Raw genomic sequence first — 14,333 nt, 5'->3', positions numbered from 1 at the left:
CCAAATATAGTTTATTTTTTAAAGTGACAATACCCCTCAAGGAATACATCTTTGTTCCCAATAAATATAATAGATATATACATAATATATTATACAAAGATGTATAATAGATATATATATCTTTGTTCCCTATAAATATAATAGATATATACATAAAATATATCTGTAGCCATAAATTTGGTTTTCTGAATGTACATGGATACCCGTGGGGAAACAAAAAAGTATGTATGTGGATTTGCCTGTGTTACAAAATGAATTTAAATGTAATACCTGCTACTAATTTGCAACCTGTATAACTTCCCATTTAGAAGAAGACTGTAATCTAATTTATAGTTGTATTCAAATAAACTAGGGTGGTCTGAAGTTGGAATGGAAAATATTTTTGGCATTAGCATTTCAAAATGTCCATGTCATGCTTTTTTTTTTTGCCTTTTATTTATGTTTTTAAAAATGTTAATTAAGCAATACATATTTGGGATTCTAATTTGCATTGAAAGATGTGGTTGAGCATCAAGAAATATATTACCTAAACTAAATATTACTCAAGTGACTCTACCTTACCTGAGGATTTTAAATAAGCCACATGAAACAAGTAGCATAAGCAGTTTAAAATTAAGGCCTAGGGGCACCTGGGTGGCTCAGTTGGTTAAGCGACTGCCTTCGGCTCAGGTCATGATCCTGGAGTCCCAGGATCGAGTCCCACATCGGGCTCCCTGCTCGGCAGGGAGTCTGCTTCTCCCTCTGACCTTCCTCCCTCTCATGCTCTCTGTCTCTCATTCTCTCTCTCTCAAATAAATAAATAAAAATAAATAAATAAATAAATAAATAAATAAATAAATAAATAAAATTAAGGCCTAATTTTGGATTGCATATCAAGAGCTAGAGAGCAGTAGTCTTAAAAATGAGGTTTGCATACTTATGGGGTTATACAAAAACACCCTGGGGTATTGTAGATACAGATATTTTTAAGAATATTAACATCAAATCTACAACTTCTCCATATACTTGTCTTAAAATTAATCTGCCAGAGATAAGACTCTACCCGTTTTCTAAAGAAAGGCATTTCTTCATGCTTAGTGTAGATATTACCTGTATGTAAAAGATACTGGAGCACCTGACAAATAAACAAAGTGCATGATATCATTGGTGTTGGTATTGAAAAGTGTGTGATTAATACCTAGGAAACAAATTTATAATCAAGTCAAGTGATTTCCAATTCTTTGCTTAGTACAAAATTAAGGTAAAACCAGAATAAGTTAGTAACCAACAAAATTTTTGATGGTTGGGTACATATGATTTTTGACTTTCAAATCAGTATAATAATTGCATGACACTGCTGTTTCCCTTTTGCTTTTTTTACACAAAGAAGTTTTCTCGGTGGTTATGGTTATAAAGTTGAAAATAATGATATAATCGATATAATGATATAATAATAATGACATAATCGATGCAGAATCCTATCATATTCAACCAATAAGCAGTATTCACTCAGAGATCCATACACTAAATTTTCAAAAGCTAATCCACATAATTAAGATGTATTTTGAAAAATGTTTAAGAGTCAGTAATACATGATTTAGGAATTTATTTGAATCAGTTATATAAAACTAATAATTATTACAATTTAATCCAGAGAAAAATTCCTCTAAACACTTGACTTAGAATTATATACAATTTTTTAAAAATTTTTATTCTTATGTTAATCCCCATACATTACATCATTAGTTTTAGATGAAGTGTTCCATGATTCATTGTTTGTGCATAACACCCAGTGCTCCATGCAGAATGTGCACTCCTCAATACCCACCACCAGGCTAACCCATCCTCCCACCCTCCTCCCCTCTAGAACCCTGTTTGTTTTTCAGAGTCCATCATCTCTCATGGTTCGTCTACCCCTCCGATTTCCCCCGCTTCATTCTTCCCCTCCCGCTACCTTCTTCTTCTTCTTCTTTTTTTTTCTTAACATATATTGCATTATTTGTTTCAGAGGTACAGATCTGAGACTCAACAGTCTTGCACAATTCACAGCGTTTACCAGAGCACATACCCTCCCCAGTGTCTGTCACCCAGTCACCCCATCCCTCCCACCCTACCCCCCACTCCAGCAACCCTCAGTTTGTTTCCTGAGATTAAGAATTCCTCATATCAGTGAGATCATATGATACATGTCTTTCTCTGTTTGACTTATTTCACTCAACATAATACCCTCCAGTTCCATCCACGTCATTGCAAATGGCAAGATCTCATTCCTTTTGATGGCTGCATAATATTCCATGTATATATATACCACATCTTCTTTATCCAGTCATCTGTCGATGGACATCTTGGCTCTTTCCACAGTTTGGCTATTGTGGACATTGCTGCTATAAACATCGGGGTGCACGTACCCCTTCGGATCCCTACTTTTGTATCTTTGGGGTAAATACCCAGTAGTGCAATTGCTGGATCATATGGTAGCTCTATTTTCAACTTTTTGAGGAACCTCCATACTGTTTTCCAGAGTGGCTGCACCAGCTTGCATTCCCACCAACAGTGTAGGAGGGTTCCCCTTTCTCCGCATCCCCGCCAACATCTGTCGTTTCCTGACTTGTTCATTTTAGCCATTCTGACTGGTGTGAGGTGGTATCTCATTGAGGTTTTGATTTGGATTTCCCTGATGCTGAGCGATATTGAGCACTTTTTCATGTGTCTGTTGGCCGTTTGGATGTCTTCTTTGGAAAAATGTCTGTTCATGTCTTCTGCCCATTTCTTGATTGGATTCTTTGTTCTTTGGGTGTTGAGTTTGATGAGTTCTTTATAGATTTTGGATACTAGCCCTTTATCTGATATGTCATTTGCAAATATCTTCTCCCATTCTGTTGGTTGTCTTTTGGTTTTGTTGACTGTTTCCTTTGCTTTGCAAAAGCTTTTTATCTTGATGAAGTCCCAATAGTTCATTTTTGCCCTTGCCTCCCTTGCCTTTGGCGATGTTTCTAGGAAGAAGTTGCTTCGGCTGAGGTCAAAGAGGTTGCTGCCTGTGTTCTCCTTTAGGATTTTGATGGACTCCTGTCTCACATTGAGGTCTTTCAACCATTTGGAGTCTATTTTTGTGTGTGGTGTAAGGAAATGGTCCAGTTTCATTCTTCTGCATGTGGCTATCCAATTTTCCCAACACCATTTGTTGAAGAGACTGTCTTTGTTCCATTAGACATTCTTTCCTGCTTTGTCAAAGATGAGTTGACCATAGAGTGGAGGGTCCATTTCTGGGCTCTCTATTCTGTTCCATTGATCTATGTGTCTGTTTTTGTGCCAGTACCATGCTGTCTTGATGATGACAGCTTTGTGATAGAGCTGGAAGTCCGGAATTGTGATGCCGCCAGCTTTGCTTTTCTTTTTCAACATTCCTCTGGCTATGCGGGGTCTTTTCTGGTTCCATACAAATTTTAGGATTATTTGTTCCATTTCTTTGAAAAAAGTGGATGGTATTTTGATGGAGATTGCATTGAATGTGTAGATTGCTCTAGGTAGCATTGATATCTTCACAATATTTGTTCTTCCAATCCATGAGCATGGAATGTTTTTCCATTTCTTTGTGTCTTCCTCAATTTCTTTCATGAGTATTTTATAGTTTTCTGAGTACAGATCCTTTGTCTCTTTGGTTAGATTTATTCCTAGGCATCTTATGGTTTTGGGTGCAATTGTAAATGGGATGGACTCCTTAATTTCTCTTTCTTCTGTCTTGTTGTTGGTGTATAGGAATGCCACTGACTTCTGTGCATTGATTTTATATCCTGCCACTTTACTGAATTCCTGTATGACTTCTAGCAGTTTTGGGGTGGAGTCTTTTGGGTTTTCCACATAAAGTATCATATCATCTGCAAAAAGTGAGAGTTTGACTTCTTCCTTGCCAATTTGGATGCCTTTGATTTCTTTTTGTTGTCTGATTGCTGTGGCTAGGACTTCCAATACTATGTTGAATAGCAGTGGTGATAGTGGACATCCCTGCTGCATTCCCGACCTTAGGGGGAAAGCTCTCAGTTCTTCCCCATTGAGAATGATATTCGCTGTAGGTTTTTCCTAGATGGCTTTTATGATATTGAGGTATGTACCCTCTATCCCTATACTCTGAAGAGTTTTGATCAAGAAAGGATGCTGTACTTTGTCAAATGCTTTTTCTGCATCTATTGAGAGGATCATATGATTCTTGTTCTTTCTTTTGTTAATGTATTGTATCACGTTGATTGATTTGCGGATGTTGAACCAACCTTGCAGCCCAGGGATAAATCCCACTTGGTCATGGTGAATAATCCTTTTAATGTACTGTTGGAGCCTTTTGGCTAGTATTTTGGTGAGAATTTCTGCATCCATGTTCATCAGGGATATTGGTCTGTAATTCTCCTTTTTGATGGGGTCTTTGTCTGGTTTTGGGATCAAGGTAATGCTGGCCTCATAAAATGAGTTTGGAAGTTTTCCTTCCATTTCTATTTTTTGGAACAGTTTCAGAAGAATAGGTATTAATTCTTCTTGAAATGTTTGGTAGAATTCCCCTGGGAAGCCATCTGGCCCTGGGCTTTTGTTTTTTGGGAGATTTTTGATGACTGCTTCCATTTCCTTAGTGGTTATAGGTCTGTTCAGGTTTTCTATTTCATCCTGGTTCAGTTTTGGTAGTTGGTACATCTCTAGGAATGCATCCATTTCTTCCAGGTTATTTAATTTGCTGGCATAGAGTTGCTCATAATATGTTCTTATATTTGTTTGTATTTCTTTGGTGTTGGTTGTGATCTCTCCTCTTTCATTCATGATTTTGTTGATGTGGGTCATTTCTCTTCTCTTTTTGATAAGTCTGGCCAGGGGTTTATCAATCTTGTTAATTCTTTCAAAGAACCAGCTCCTAGTTTCGTTGATCTGTTCTACTGTTCTTTTAGTTTCTATTTCATTGATTTCTGCTCTGATCTTTATTATTTCTCTTCTCCTGCTGGGTTTAGGCTTTATTTGCTGTTCTTTCTCCAGCTCCTTTAGGTGTAGGGTTAGGTTGTGTACTTGAGACCTATCTTGTTTCTTGAGAAAGGCTTGTATTGCTATATACTTTCCTCTTAGGACTGCCTTTGCTGCATCCCAAAGATTTTGAATAGTTGTGTTTTCATTTTCATTGGTTTCCATGTATTTTTTTAATTCTTTAATTTCCTGGTTGACCCATTCGTTCTTCAGTAGGATGCTCTTTAGTCTCCATGTATTTGAGTTCTTTCTGACTTTTGTCTTGTGATTGAGCTCTAGTTTCAAAGCATTGTGGTCTGAAAATAGGCAAGGAATGATCCCAAACTTTTGGTACCGGTTGAGACCTGATTTATGACCTAGGATGTGATCTATTCTGGATAATGTTCCGTGGGCACTAGAGAAGAATGTGTATTCCATTGCTTTGGGGTGGAATGTTCTGAATATGTCTGTAAAGTCCATTTGGTCCAGTGTGTCATTTAAAGTCTTTATTTCCTTGTTGATCTTTTGCTTAGACGATCTGTCGATTTCAGTGAGGGGGGTGTTAAAGTCCCCTACTATTATTGTATTGTTGTCGATGTGTTTCTTTGCCTTTGTTATTAATTGGCTTATATAATTGGCTGCTCCCATGTTAGGGGCATAGATATTTACAATTGTTAGATCTTCTTGTTGGATAGATCCTTTAAGTAGGATATAGTGTCCTTCCTCATCTCTTATTACAGTCTTTGGTTTAAAATCTAATTTGTCTGATATAAGGATTGCCACCCCAGCTTTTTTTTGGTGTCCATTAGCATGGTAAATGGTTTTCCACCCCCTCACTTTCAATCTGGGGCTGTCTTTGGGTCGAAAATGAGTCTCTTGCAGACAGCATATCGATGGGTCTTGTTTTTTAATCCAGTCTGATAGCCTGTGTCTTTTGATTGGGGCATTGAGCCCATTTACATTCAGGGTAACTATTGAAAGATAGGAATTTAGTGCCATTGTATTGCCTGTAAGGTGACTGTTACCGTATATTGTCTGTGTTCCTTTCTGGTCTATGTTGCTTTTAGGCTCTCTCTTTGCTTAGAGGACCCCTTTCAAGATTTCCTGTAGGGCTGGTTTTGTGTTTGCAAATTCCTTTAGTTTTTGTTTGTCCTGGAAGCTTTTTATCTCTCCTTCAATTTTCAATGACAGCCTAGCTGGATAGAGTATTCTTGGCTGCATATTTTTCTCATTTAGTGCTCTGAATATATCCTGCCAGTCCTTTCTGGCCTGCCAGGTCTCTGTGGATAGGTCTGTTGCCAATCTAATGTTTCTACCCTTGTAGGTTACATATCTCTTCTCCCGAGCTGCTTTCAGGATTTTCTCTTTGTCTATGAGACTCGTAAGTTTTACTATTAGATGTCGGGGTGTTGACTTATTTTTATTGATTTTGAGAGGGGTTCTCTGTGCTTCCTGGATTTTGATGCCTGTTTCCTTCCCCAAATTAGGGAAGTTCTCTGCTATAATTTGCTCCATTATACCTTCTGCCCCTCTCTCTCTTTCTTCTTCTTCTGGGATCCCAATTATTGTAATGTTGTTTCGTCTTATGGTATCGCTTATCTCTCGAATTCTGCCCTCGTGATCCAGTAGTTGTTTATCCCTCTTTTTCTCAGCTTCTTTATTTTCCATCATTTCATCTTCTATATTACTGATTCTCTCTTCTGCCTCATTTATTCTAGCAGTTAGCGCCCCCATTTTTGATTGCACCTCATTAATAGCCTTTTTGATTTCTACTTGGTTGGATTTTAGTTCTTTTACTTCTCCAGAAAGCATTTCTCTAATAACTTCCATATTTTTTTCAAGCCCAGCTAGTATCTTTAAACTGATGATTCTGAATTCTAGATCTGACATCGTACTAATGTCCGTATTGAGTAGGTCCCTGGCAGTCGGTACTACCTCTTGTTCTTTTTGTTGAGATGATTTTTTCCGTCTTGTCATTTTGTGCAGAGGAGAATAGATTAATGAGAGAACAAAATGCTAGCAGAGTAACAACGTCCCCAGAAAATATACTCTAAACAAATCAGAAAAGACTTGAAGCAGTGGGAAAAGAAAGGGAAAGAGAGAAAAAAGAAAAAGAAAAAAAAGAAAAAGATAAAAACAAAAACAAACAAAACAAAACAACAACAACAGAAAAACCAGAATGTGATCAAATATGATCAGGCTGTTATATAGATCAGTGCCACACATTAGATTTGGGGTGTATTTTGGTCTTTTAGAAGAAAGTGCCTCCCAAATTTTTAAAGAAAGAAAAACTTATATATGTACAAAAATAAGGGTTGATATGATGAAGGGATGGAATATGACTGTAAAGATGGAAATTATAAAAAATTTTATAAAAGGAATTGATAAGAAGTTGTTTGAAAAAAGAAAGAAGAGGATTTAAAAAAAGAAAAAAAAAAGGGAGAGGATGTGATCAGGCAGGGGAATAGAAAATACCATATACTAGAGATTTAGGGTATATTTTGATCTGTTAGAAGAAACTATCTCAAAATTTTAAAGAGAGAACAACTTATATATATAAGCCAAAAATATGGGTAACTACTATGAAGGGATAGAATATGACTCTAAAAATGAAAAATAAAAATGTTTTTTTTTTTTAAAAAAAGGGATTGATAAGATGTTGGTTGAAAAAGGGAAAAAGAAAAATTCAAAAAGAAAAAAAAAAAGAAAAAAAGACAGTTAAAAAAAAATTAACTTTGAAAGACTACAGAATCATGGTAAAAAAGCCATGAATTCTATGTGCATTATTCCCCTAGCGCTGGAGTTCTGCCGTTCTCATTGATGGGTAAACTTGGTCTTGGCTGGCTGTTCTCGCTGATCTTCTGGGGAGGGGCCTGTTGCCGTGGTTTCCAAATGTCTTTGCCGGAGGCAGAATTGCCCCGCCCTTGCCCCCTCCCGGCTAAGTAATCTGCTCGGGTTTGCTCTCTGGGGCTTTTGTTCCCTGCGAGCTTTCCGTACAGCTTTGGAGGCGGAGAGTGAAAATGGCGGCCTCCCAATCTCCGCTGCGGAGGAGCCGAGAACTCGGGGCCCCACTTCTCAGTTAACCCCCAGGGAAAAGCCGTCAGTCACTCCCGTCTCCCCGGTCTCCGGCTGCACTCCGTGCTCACCCGGCCTGTGACCGCGCGTTTCTGTCTCCGGCACCCGACCCCGGGTGGAGTCTCCAAACCCAGCAGATCCCTGCGGTGCACTCCCACGGGGCTCCTCCCGGGGGAGGAAGGTGAGTCTCCCCGGGTCTGCCGCTTGTTGGGTCCCTGCTGGAGGAGCAGGGGCCCGACTGTGCCGCGGATCACGGTTTATGGCAACCCCGAGCTGAGAGCCCGCGCCTGGGCTCCGCCTCTGCAGCTGGCTTCCCTGCTCCGTTACCTGGGAGCTCTGCCACACTCAGGCACCCCCGGTCTTTCTGTGACCCCGAGGGTCCTGAGACCACACTGTCCCGGAGGGTTCCACCCCCCGCTTAGCCACCGGAGTGACGTCCCTTGGCGGAGCAGACTTTTAAAAGTTCCGATTTTGTGCTCCGCGGCTCTATCACTTGCCAGAAGCGGCCGACGGAGGCCCCTCCCCCGCCGTCTATCCTCCCGAATATCGCCTCGGATTCACTTCTCCGCACGTCCTACCTTCCCGAAAGTGGTCTCTTTTCTGTTCAGAGAGTTGTTGCTCTTCTTTTCTTCGATCTCCTGTTGAGTTTGTAGGTGTTCAGAATGGTTTGATCCCTATCCAGCTGAATTCCTGAGAGGAGACAAAATCCAGGTCTCCTACTCCTCCGCCATCTTGCTCCGCCCGAATTATATACAATTTTAAAAATGTGTGTAGACACATATATGTACACCTATATACACATATTCACTCACTTCGATGTGTATATATTTTGCTATGAAAAATTGATAAAATATTTTAAACAAAATGTATTAATTTAAATTTTTGGACTTACATATATATGCATTCAAAGAGAAAAAGATACAATTTTTTTTGTCTTACAGAGTTTTATTTACATAGATCTTAAGTTAATGAAAGGTGATATCAAATATCTATGGTATGTAAGGTATTTATTATATTTTTATTGATTACATGTGATTATTTTTTCTTTAGAGTAACCATATTTGTAATATATTGGAAATTATTTACTTGTAACTGGAATCTCATGATAAAAACATTTTATGACAAATTATATTGTTTGTAAAATTCCTTAAGTGTTAGTTATATAAAATATTTGAAGCCCCTGCTATATATGGTATGAACAAGGACATATATGTGGTATAAAGTGGTGGGACATAGGGTTTTTTGAAGGAGAGATGGTTTTAATCCTACAGACAAGCAAAATGATAGATTATAAATTCATGGTTATAGAAAGGAGGTAGAGACTATAAGGAGATCCAGCAATAAGGTAGAAAGTGAGTCAGAAATATCTGATGATGATATTGAATAGTTGATGTCATGCAGAATTATAGAAATCTTTGAAAATTAAAGAATTTGGGGTTTGATTTATGAATAAGTTTATACTTGCTGAAAGTTTTTGAGCTTCAGAGTGGAGGATTATATTAATAACTATACTGATATATAATCAGCTTATAAAGTTATTGATAAATGATATCTATATATATCAACATATATCTTTTATAATTCTATGTAAAATATTAAATTATAATTAGAAATTATGTGACAACATAATAAGTATAATTCTTAATACGATTACAATTATTATTTTTAGCTATGACATAGATTTCTAACCAGTCAGTTAAGGAAAATAAAATTCACTCGTGTTACACAATGGTGAGTCAGGAACATTCAAGTAAAAAAAACAAGCCAAAAATTTGACTCCAAGGAGAATTTTAAGGGGCATTTATACCTCTCAGTGATATTTAGAAAAGATGGTATCACATATGTTGCTTTCAACAATGAAAACATTGGCTTCTTGGAAAGAAATGCTGGAATATCTTTACTTAGTTAGCTACAATCTTTGCTTTCCCCTTTTTAAGATTTTGCTTATATTCACATTGGCACATAATAATATATGTTATGAACAAGGACATATATGTGGTGTAAAGTGGTGGGACATAGCGTGTTTTGGAGGAGAGATGGTATTAATCCATATACCTAGTACTCTGTTAATCCATATACCAATCCATATACCTAGTACTCTAGGTATATTCTTGGGGAATAGGTACTGGCTCATTACAAAATGTGGTCATCCTTTGCAAAATTGTTAGTACAATATGTATTGTGGTTATTGCTTGAAAAATTCATTTTCACTGATACTAAAATTCCTGTTCTTAAAATCAAAAACATAACACAAGCAAAAGGAGGGCAAGAATGGAAACAAACTTTTGAAGTCATACTTTAGGAGTAATAATAGAAAACACAAGACTAAATATCAGGACAGAATGTATATAAAAACAGAAGACAAGGGCCAACCCTTGGAAAATTCCCAGGGGTGAAGCAAAACAAAAATAGCCAAGGAATAAAATGAAATAATGATTAGTTAGGTTGAAAGGCATTCAGAATAATGTATTGATAGTACAGATGGGGGGAAAAGCCAATGAAAAGAAGGCCATAATTAGAAGTGGCAAAAGAAAGGGTCATAGTTTTGACTACTCTTTTAAGGATTCTGGTGCTAAAAAATTAAACTTCATCGACCCAAATTTATAATTAGTTTTGTGGCTTTCTGAATAAAAAGCAACCATTTAAGCATTGAGGTAAAGGAATTCCACTTGGAAACATGGATTGTTCATGTACAACCTGTGGTTCCCAAGCCCCTGGGGATATACACTCTGGAATTCCAGACTAAGGGTGGCAAAAATCATTGATGAATGCATGTCTTTGGAAAAACTTGAACATTTTAAAAAACAGGTTGACATTAACCTGGTGATAGGACACTACTGACTTCTAGGGATAGATGGATGCTTTCTCAAAACAGTTACTTGATAATTTAGAATATGTGTTTAGCTGCCCTTTACATTGATTCCAGAAGAGCATACTTTAGTAAAAATATTTGAAATTATTTTGTCCCAAAAATACAACTATAATATAAGGAGAGAACTGGGTAAATATTGAAAAATTATAAGCTATTTCATTAAAAGTCAATGTCCTTTAAATATAAAAGCAGTGTTCAGGGGCACCTGGGTGGCTCAGTTGGTTAAGCATCTGCCTTCGGCTCAGGTCATGTTCTCAGGGTCCTGGGATTGAGCCCCACATCAGGCTCCCTGCTCGGCGGGAAGCCTGCTTCTCCCTCTCCTACTCCCCACCTCTTGTGTTCACTCTCTCTCTGTCTCTCTCTCTCTCTGTGTCAAATAAATTTTGAAAAAAAAAAAAAAGAAGAAAGCAGTGTTCACTTCCATTAAACATGTTTGATATACTCAAAATTCTTATATTTATTTGAACATGATAATTTTTTATTTACCTACTAGCTGTAACTTATAGGATACTTAACATAGTACAGGTATTTTTCTTAATTCTTAAAAGAGAAATAATTACAACATTACTCCATGAAATAGATGATAAAATCCTAGATGTTTAAGTGCTAATTTTTAGAGAAAAATCAAATTTAAGATTACAAATATGTATAAATACTGACATATATATCTGTTTTAAAGTGATTGAGGGGCTCAGTCGGTTAAGCATCTGCCTTTGGCTCAGGTCATGGTCCTAGGGTCCTGGGACAAAGCCCCACGTCAGGCTTGCTGCTCAGTTGGGAGTTTGCTTCTCTCTCTCCCTCTTCCTCTGTCCCCCACTCCCAGCTCATACTCTCTCTCTCATGCTCTCTCAAATAAATAAATAAAATCTTTAAAAAAATTTTTAAAAAGTGATCGAGAAATAGTGATGTCTTTTTAGATAAAAGCAAAATGTTTTTTGCACAAGTGAAACATTTCTGCATCTTTAAGTGCTGAAACAGCTTTATTTCACATGTGTTAAAAGGGAAGATTGTATTTTTGTTTTCAAGTGATAACAATTTCATTATAACGTTCAAGACCATTGTATGTTGCTTTTAGATAAGATTGATATGTTACTGAAATAAAATGATGGATAAGCTTAAATATTTTGTAAATACATACCATGGAATAAGAAACATTTAAGGGGAGGGAATGTATTTAAAATGAGATTGATTACTAGGCAGTAAGCAATAGTGGATTTTAAGCATTTTAAATAAGTAGATCCTCAAGACTACCAGCATTTACTTATGAAAGTTCAGGATCACATAATATTTGAACCTTGAAATGACACTTTCTGTCACTTTCCTTATGGCATTTTCCATCAGGGAAGTTGATATGAAGCCAATTAGCTAAGAATTTTGTTATTGAGTCTAGCATTTAATAAAAGGCAAATTCACTAACTATATTGTGACATGAAAGGTCACATAGTGTAATTCTTTGAGACATGTTCTGCCCAAGAACTCAGAACAACTAAATCACTGAGATGGAAAATGAATTGTGGCAATATGTTGTCTCTGATGTTGAATAAGGATGATGGTAATCAAAGAAGAATTTCTAAAGTGATCCTTATATAGAATTATCTTTTAAACGTTGGATACCATTAACTTTTCATCATATGACTTTTTGGATAGGAACCTAATTGCCTTTTTAATCTCAAACATACAAGGTTAATATGTTATAAAAAGTCACATGTTGACATTATGATTTTAGGGCAAGACCCACTCATCAGTTTACTTTAAGTGTCAGTGTTTTGTTTCATTGGGCCAAATACTTCATTAAAAATGACTACCAAAGAGTGAAGTCATCAAGATGGTAGACTAAGATCCAGGCCCCTGTACCCCCATAAAAACTTTAAAAACACAACTACAAATGGACTAAAACTTGGGAAAATAGTTAAAGGACTACAAAAACCAAGCACATACCCAATGAAGAAAAAGCCACATTCAAAATGGTGAGAAAATGCATGGCATTTTTACAAACCATCTCCCCATTACATCCCCAGTGGAGTGCACAGCCCAGTGGGGAAAGCACTGGCCCAGTTCCCTTCTTTGAGCTTGAGGGAAAGGAGTGGATGTTATTTGCAATGTTCTATCCTGCTTGGGGGTTGCCTTGAGGAATTGGTGTCTATTTCACTTAACCCAAAACTCTGATAGAGAAATCACCATATTTGGGATCTTGGGCTAAGAAAAGCTATGGGAGAAGTGGGCACAGCTTGTGAAAGCTGCAGAGACCTACAAACCTGCAATCACCTGGGACAAAAGAAGACGGGCACAGTAATAAAAAGAATATCTAGGGCAGTGAGAAGTGTAAGTGAAACTCTTTGGAAATGTAAGACATTGTAAAACACCTGTGTATATAAGGAATCAAAAAAAGAACATGTAGGGGCTCGGGTGGAGGTCTGGCCAGAAAAGATGTAAGAAGATTTTAAGCTTTGACAACAGGTTGATTCCAAGGCTCAAAACATGCCCTGCTAATTAGTGAAATTCTTTGTTGGCACAGAGCTGTTTTGCAAAGACTGGAAGAGGTGGCTGTTTTTATCAAATGCCATTTTTCAACAGAAATCACAAAGCATACAAATAAATGGAAAAACATGACCCATTCATAGGAAGAAAATAAAGTGGTAAAGTTTTTCCTCAAGAAATGCTGAGGGGACATGACTAATTTTTTAAAAGTTAAAAAAAAAAACTAAGTCCTAGAACAATGGCATAAACAAAGTGGGTAACCTAGATAAAGTAAACAAATTTCTTAAACATGAAACTTACCAAGACTGAATCATGAAGAAATGGAAAATCTCAACAGATCTATAACTAGTAAAGAGATTTAATCAGTAATCAAAATTCCCAATTAAGAAGAGCTCAGGACTAGATGCCTTTACTAAAGAGTTATATTCAATAGTAAAATAAATAAAAATAACACTAATCTTTTTCGAAATTTTCCAAAAATTCAGGAGGGAATACTTCCTAACTCACTGTATGAGACCAGTGTTACCCTGATGCCAAAGCCAGATAAAAACACAAGAAAATCAGACAATATGTCTGATGAATATACATACAAACATTTTCAAAAAATGCTAACAAACTATTCAACATATTAAAAGGATTATATATCATGGCCAAGTAGGTTTTATGCCTGGAATGCAAAGATGGTTCAACATACTAAAATTAACACAATAAACAACAGTAATAAAGTGGGAAAGAAATCCACACAATTATCTCAACTAATAAAAAGAATTTGAAAAAATTCAAAGTTTTTCATGATGAACTCAACAAATAAGAGAGAGAAGAAAACTAAACATAATAAAGATCATATATGAAAAACTCATACTTTACATCAAGTCATGGTGAAAGGAGGATTTCCTTTAAGATTAGGAAGAAGAAAGGGATACCAGGTTTCACTTTTCTATTCAACACAGTATCA

The sequence above is a fragment of the Neomonachus schauinslandi genome, chromosome 2 (genome assembly GCF_002201575.2).
Source record: "Neomonachus schauinslandi chromosome 2, ASM220157v2, whole genome shotgun sequence".
NCBI lineage: Eukaryota > Metazoa > Chordata > Mammalia > Carnivora > Phocidae > Neomonachus > Neomonachus schauinslandi.
The sequence above is the reverse complement of the archived record's forward strand: the minus strand, read 5'-3'. Positions refer to the sequence as shown.